This window comes from Propithecus coquereli, unplaced genomic scaffold (assembly GCF_000956105.1).
Source record: "Propithecus coquereli isolate 6110/MARCELLA unplaced genomic scaffold, Pcoq_1.0 Scaffold13, whole genome shotgun sequence".
NCBI classification, from domain to species: Eukaryota; Metazoa; Chordata; class Mammalia; order Primates; family Indriidae; genus Propithecus; species Propithecus coquereli.
Window position 1 is genome coordinate 9,558,594 of NW_012137191.1, and position 7,595 is coordinate 9,566,188.

The 7,595-nt window shown below is 31.9% G+C and overlaps 1 protein-coding gene across 1 annotated transcript in view; it reads left to right on the forward strand.

Annotated features, from left to right (window-relative positions):
• Positions 1–7,595, forward strand: part of EDIL3 (EGF-like repeats and discoidin I-like domains 3) — a 508,872-nt gene that overhangs the window by 165,366 nt on the left and 335,911 nt on the right. The gene's annotated exons all lie outside the window — the stretch shown is intronic.

Genomic DNA, 7,595 nt, shown 5'->3' on the forward strand with positions numbered 1-7,595 from the left:
TTAAAATTGTATTCTCAAATAAAATAATTCCCAAGTTAATTTATTCAAGTTAGTCACTGTAAATTAAATAGGACTTTTATTAGGGACTGCTAATGTTCATCAGTATTTGGTAGCTGTTCTCATCATTGCTTTTCTAAGGATATAAATATACATTATATTTCTACATATATAAAGAAGATACTATTCCAAATGCAATGCTCTTCAAAGTCTTTTCAAAAACTTTACTTTGCAAAAATTAATTACAGTCACTGATCACATTTCAGCTTTTTTAATCTGTGAAGTAATTAATTGGCAAGCATAGTTGTGGATTTAGGGTCATGTCCATCATTTCCAAATAACTCCCCATTGAGGGAAATAGCTGCACTTTAAAATAATTTAACACTATTTAAACTTGAGCAGAGATGTTTCTATCTGATTAAAGGTAATATCATGATTAAATTTGATAAAAATTTTATGCTTTTTCACATAAGTACCAAGAAGAGTACAAGATGGACTATATCTGTTCAATATAGGAAAACCAAGCATGTTTTGGATTAAAGATATGCCAACCAGGATAAATCTCTGAAAACTTGGATTCTTCAATGGCTTTTTGCAAAGAGTTTTGAAGGAGAAAAGTAATAGAGTCTATAGTAAGGGATCAGTTTGAATTACCCATCATTGTATCTAATGTACTTAACCTAGTACCTTATATATAAAAAGAGCCCGATAACTATGGGTTGAATGATTGAAAGAAAACTAAATATGACCATTAACTTACCATATTTGACCACTAGTTATTGGACTTTAGTGCGCTTTATTTGTTAAATGTATTTTCCCTGTATTTTTTATATTATATTAGTATGTGTTATCTGAAAAAGTTAATTGTATTATTGTTGAAAGGTACTTTGTTCATTTAATTCATTTCAAAGATAATTCTTTTTTAAGGCTTTTATTAACTCACTAATATTTTACAGAGTTTGACATAGTGCCATAGAAATAAAATTGTTATAACCACCTTGACCCAGTCTTCGAATATGTACGGTTGAGTATCAGAGTTTAATATGAGAATATTATCCTTAGGAAAGTCCATATATCTGAAGGAAATTGTAATTATTCCTAACAGGAATGTATGAATAGAATAAAATTTTACTGTTGTATTTAAATCCCACCAGCCACACATTGGCAGTGCCTTAACACTTTGACTGCCATGTGAGTTGTATTTAACTCAGGCTAGTTTCAAGCCCTGGGCCTCATGAAGCAAAACCCTGCAGTTGGTCCATAAAAATCTTACTTGCTGATGTTCTTATTGTTACAATTAATATTAAGAATATAATTCTAAAAATGTGGATTGTGTTGTATATAACTCAAGCACAGAAAACAGTAAAAAATAACAAATTAGAAAGGATCGTTTTGTTTCGATAAAACACTGTGGCCCCAGGGGGAAAATTTTTTTTTTCTAGTGTGGCAATCAGTGTGTTAAATTTGAGGTATACAATGCTTTTGTCACTACTTTGAAAGAGCCAAATTTGGATTCAAAGAGACAAATATATTTAAATAAGAAACCAGTATCTTCACAAAATTTTAAACTAAATACTTGAATACTTTTGGACCACATTTTCAAGTATCAATTCAGCCTTCACCATTTCTTCAGAAGAGTCATACTAAGGGCAGCAACACTTTAAAAACTAAGCACACTACCATATCCCGATTAGTTCAGTAAGACTTTGGGAAAGCAAATGCTTTATAGAATTAAATTGTGCTCAGATTCATTATAAATTTTTAAGACACCTCTGATATTCAGAAATTGGACAGTTATATTATCTTAAGCTATATGTATTTATGATATGTTTCATGCAACCTTACTCTTCTGTGAGGTGTATGTAGGAGTTCTTGGAAGGAATAATGTTCAGTTTGTATTTGCTCAATCATTTAACATGGCATATTAGTTATACCAATTCTAATTTCATGTACTAGTGCTATAATAGTATACAGAATAATAGAAAACAAATGTCCTAATGGTTTAAAATGTTCATAGTTTCTTGAGTATAACTTTGTTATACTGTGAAATAATTTTTTAAACGGGTCAGAAAATAAGGGGGAACCAGACACAATTTTCAGGTTAGATATGTCCTCATGACAGACACATTGCCTTACTTGCCTTTCTACTACCTCTTTCTCAACTTTATATTTTCTTGCATATTAAGGGAATATTAAATATTAATTGAATAAAAATACTTTGTAGCAATGCCTTTAATATCTAGCCTATTTTTCATATTTTTCTTATTTTCATATTTCTAAAACCAATTATTGGATCCAAACATTTGAAACCTTAGATCGTTAAACCATTCTGCCTTTTCCATTTTGAAAAAATCAACTTCTTTGCTAAGACATTTTTGCTGTTGTTTCTAGACTGTTAGATAAACTATCGCAGAAAACAGAATGTATTGAAATTTTATACAAAACAAAGCTATGAGTATTTTAAGATAATATATTAAAAGGCAAAAGAAAATTTGAGTTGTCACTATTGCTATATTTTTACTTACTCATTAATCTCCACAAAGATAGAGATGTGCCTAAGGTTTCTCCTGAAATTCTAAATCTCCTTATTTTTAATTTTAAAGGAAAAAAAGTTTCATTTTGATCCCAATTTTTAAAATTATGTTTACCCTGTGTATTCTACAATCACATAGATAATCCCTTCATTGCAGCTCATCTTGAAAGGAAAATTTCAAATGCACGCTTAGAGAAAAACACCACATGATTTTACCTCAATACTTATTACTTTGCTGTAGCTTTGTTTGAAATTCTTGATACTACTTACATTAAAAGATCCTCATCCCATTTGGTACTTTTATTTTTCCCTCACAAAGCATGTAGTGTCAGATAAGCACAAAACACTTAACCACAACTTCAATCAGTACTCACATCACTCACATTCCTGTGTCATGTGTGGTAGCTTGGTAAAATTGACTTGCTCAGGTTTGTGAACTTCATTCACTGCACATTACTTTTATTTAGACTTCTTTTGATACTTCCGTGTACTCTAATATTTCTCTGTCTCTTTCTCTCTTCCCACCCCACCCACACACCTCACTCTCTCTCTCCCACAACACATACACACCTACACATCTTAATGTGCTTGGCCTCTTAGAGTTATTTAAGACTCATTTCTGGTATCTACAAAAGATAATATGAAAACTTCTATCTAAAGAAAGTACAGAAAAAGCTCCTAATTTACATCCTTCAATTTGAAGACATTAGCCAGATTAACCGGTGTTTGCACGAATGTGCAATGAGTGCTGCCTCTCTCTCCACGGGAATTGTGGACAGAACATCATGGGGCACTGGATGGCACTGTGTGATTTGGAGCTGAATTCTGACACATTCATTTCATACAGAAAATTTCTATTACCAGTAAACATTCTAGAGTTCATAAATGGAAATCTTGAGAAATATTAAATCGTCTGAGTTCTGTAGTATAGTTCTCCTATATGTATACTATTAGAATAATTCAGTAAATGAGTAATAAATTTAAACTTTTACAACTCAAATGTATAGCATACTAATGCAATCAAAGGTAATGAAAAAAGTGGCCTTTAAAAAAAAAAAATCTTAGTTTTCATTTTTTCCTGAACAAATATTTATTGAGTGCATACAAATTAATAATTACCTGCATGGTGGAAGTGTAGTGGTAAATAAATCTACAGGAATTGCTGTCCAGTTGGGAAAGCAGATAAACATATGGGTAGGTAGATAGATAGATAGATAGATAGGTACTAATAGACAGACAGACATGATGGGCATTGTGATAGCAGAAGTATATTGACCCATAAAAATATAAAGCAGGTGCTCTATCTTAACCCAAGTGTTAGGAAATACATGACTACCTGATAAAGTAACATCTAGTCATAATTCTAGAAAATAATTCCAATCTAGAAGATTTTTAAAAAAGCCAAAAGTATTATAGACAGAGGAAATAATGCATAGAAAAACCAGGAGATAAGAAAAATCATAATGTCATAAACTGAAAGAAGTTAACTGTGGCTAGAGCTTAGAGAGGAGAGACATGGTGGCCAGTGAAGAGTCTGGGGGTGATGCAAGGGGCTGATCCTGCAGAGTTTTGCATGATGTTTTAAGGAATTTGAACTTTACACTAAGAGCAACAGAGATGATTTGTACTTCTGTTGGTCCTGTATGGAAAACAAATTAAGCAGAGTACAATGTGGGGAGAATTTGAAGGATTGCAGCAGACTAGACTAGACATGATGATCTAAGTCACTACAGTAACTAAGGAGATGAAGAGGAGAGACTCATTGAGTATTTAGAGTATAGAGTAGATAATTTTTGGTGACCCATAGAGTATTGATAAAAAGGAGTTTGGAGAAAGGTGGAGTAAAGAAGATGCGTCTCCATTTTCTCGCCTGAGCAACTGGGTGTCATTTACTGAAATATTGTAAATTGAGAATATATAGGGTTGGGAGGCAGAAAGAGAGTTCAGTATTTCACATATTTAATTTGAGGAACTTGCTAGACATTATCTAAGAAATCTACCATAAATTTGGAAGTCATAATTATATAGATGGTTACTGAAGCTCAGAGAGTGGTTGAATCTGCCCAGAAATAGGAAAATAGAAAAGGATAGAGGACCTAAAAATAGAAAAGAATAGAGGATCTAGAAAAGGAAGTGGGTTAAGAGGACCATCAACATTTAAGCGATAGGTAAAGAAAGTTAAATCTGTAAAGGAGTCTTAGAAGGAGTGATCAGGAAGACAGAAGGAAAACCAGGAAAGTGTGCCACACCATAAGTTAAGGATAAATGTGTGTCAAGAAATGGATAATCAGAATTATAGGGAAGTTAAGCAAGATAAACATTTACACTGGTTGCATGTGATTTATGGATGACCTTGCCGATTTATGGAAGGTCAGTTTTGCCGCAGTTGTGGAGAAATAGCTTGACTGTGGCACATAGAAGAATCAGTGGAAAAATTTTAAAAATGGATAAGACAAGCATTTGTCAACTTATTTATTTGCTTACTCATTCATCCATCAAACATTTGAGTGTCAATTATGTGCAAACAATTCTTCTTAACACCGAGGATATAGCCATTAAAAAATAGGCTTTGTCTTCTTGGATCTCAAAGACTGAGAACGTGGTGTTTGAAAGGCTAAGAAATTAATGTTTGAACAGAGGGCAAAACTGAGATAAGTTCTGAGTTAAGAACTGAGATAAGTAGGAATGAGGAGAGAGAACAGTAGCTGGATGGAAAATTTGAGCCAAAAGAGGTTTTTCTTTTAAGATGGAAGACTGTAATGTCATTATGATTCAGAAATAAAAATAAAACCTGAGCTTATGTTCCAAAAATAAGCTATATGAAGTGACACTTGGAGAAATTTCAATAATAATGTGCATATATTTAATGTATTAAAACTATCAGCTTGAACACAAAGGATATAAACATTGGAATTTGGTGGTAATATAAGATTTATCATAATTCTTGGAAAAAATTTCAATGTACTTGTATTATTGAGAGTAGTTCAGTACAGGATAATAAAGTCAGTGCTGTATATTATTTATAATTCTTCTTTTTATTTCCCCTTCTGTAGTTACATTGACTCCTGACTAGGCGTCTCATTTCCAAAAACAAAAACAACAAAAAATATTAAGGTAGTTTATTCGATTTCCCCTATCCTCTTCTATCTATTTTATCCCATCCAAACCTATTTTCCTTTGATAATTGGTATCCCTTTTCTAACATGAATTTAGATTCTGTTAAATTTCTGACCCTCCAATCTCATCACTACTAACCTGTTCCTCTCCTTTCATTTCATTATGAGAAATTGGTTATATTTACCTTAGAAACATAAAGACTGTCATATAAGTTTTTAAATTATAAGTTTACGTACATGTCATCCTATGAATAGCCATATTCATGTTTATCTTTTAGAAGGTGATCAGTGTCAGAATATGAAGTAGTGTAACAGACTCTGACTCTGTCTAAAAGACTTCTTGTTAGTGATCATGAAATATCAGAATGTTAACAAGCTTTAAGTAGATCTCTTGGGTGGTGTGAGTCTATTTTTAGATTTCTGAACTTTGGTTACCAAATGAGGGATTTGGCAAATTTCAGTTAAATTATTCACATAGTAGATGAAATTAGGAGTAGTTTTCACGGTTTTTTCCCCTTACGATTACTTCTTGGACTGATGATTGAATCCATCTTTCTAAAAATTATCATAATGAGAGCTATGCTGCATGGACTAAAATAGTTTCTCAAAAGCTGCTAGCCATAGAAGATTGCTAAGAAGTGTTCCAGTCAACTAGGGTCAGAAGGATTTATTTTCACAGTTATATTTATTTACTTTAATAATAAGAAGGATTAAATATATATTCATACAAACAAATAGAATTGTACAGTTAAGATGATAGATACCAATTTAAGGGAAAGCTTTTGTATTTATTTTGTGTATATTACAGAAAAGTAATTTTGCTTTATGCGTATAAAAATTTCTCTAACATAGCTTATAAACTCATCAGCTTATTGATTTAAAAATGTTTCTACATTATTATCAATTACAATGATTAGAATTTGTTAGTTTGCAATTTCAAGCTCTAGCAATTGTGTGTATTAACTTGCAGAAGGAAAAAAAAGTACATCAAAGAACCTTAGAAATTATAGAATATAGAGAGCCTCTCTTAGTGGAAGGACAAAAGCCAGTTTGTGTGATAGTTTATATGTGTAAGAAAACACAATAACATATTAGGAAAAAAATGATGTATATTATTTAAAACACTTTCCTTTCTTCTGAGTATGTCTTTCATATGTCTTTCTTATTAATTTGTGGTAAATACTTTTTTGTGTGTGACATAACGGTAGATCTTTATCACTAAGTTTTTTACTGCTTAACAAATAATGACAAAATTTCATGAAGTTTAATCATTTATCTCAAAATTATGTGAGATATCTAAGTGGGTATTATTGTCTGGGACATCTCGTAGATCTTTTCTGCACTTATGCCTGCATCTGCGGTCAGCTGCTTCGTTGACTGGTGCTGGATAGAAGATGGCTCAGCTGATCTCTATATAGCGGCAGTGGCAAAGGTCCCAAGAGTAGTAAGAATGAGCAAGTCCGAATAATTACAAGCACCTTTCAAATATCAGCGTGTATCCCGGTAGCTTATAACACTTTTGATGGAATAATATGCTATTTCATATTGCAAAGGTGAGGGTGAAAGAAGGGGAAAATTTTGTGGCTAGTTTTACAATCTAACATGAGGTGTTAATTAGTTGCTTCTCTTTTTCATTTGATTTTTGAAGGGTTTTTATTGACAATGCAAAAACCTGATAAATGTGTAGGTACGTTTACAGATATTTCTTTTTATGTTACTATGAATGTACAAATTCTAATAACATTAGTTTTACAAATTCTCTTCCATTATTTTCGTGAGGGAGGAAAAGGTTAAAATTCTTCTAAATTAGGAAGAACTTAATTTTTTTCATTTTAGGAAAATAAATTGAAAAATCAGAAAACTTAAAATGGAAGGTAACGTTAAATTATCCTTTCATTCAGATTCCAAATGGAGTTGCATGAAATCAGTTGTGGCACTGCCAAAATGTA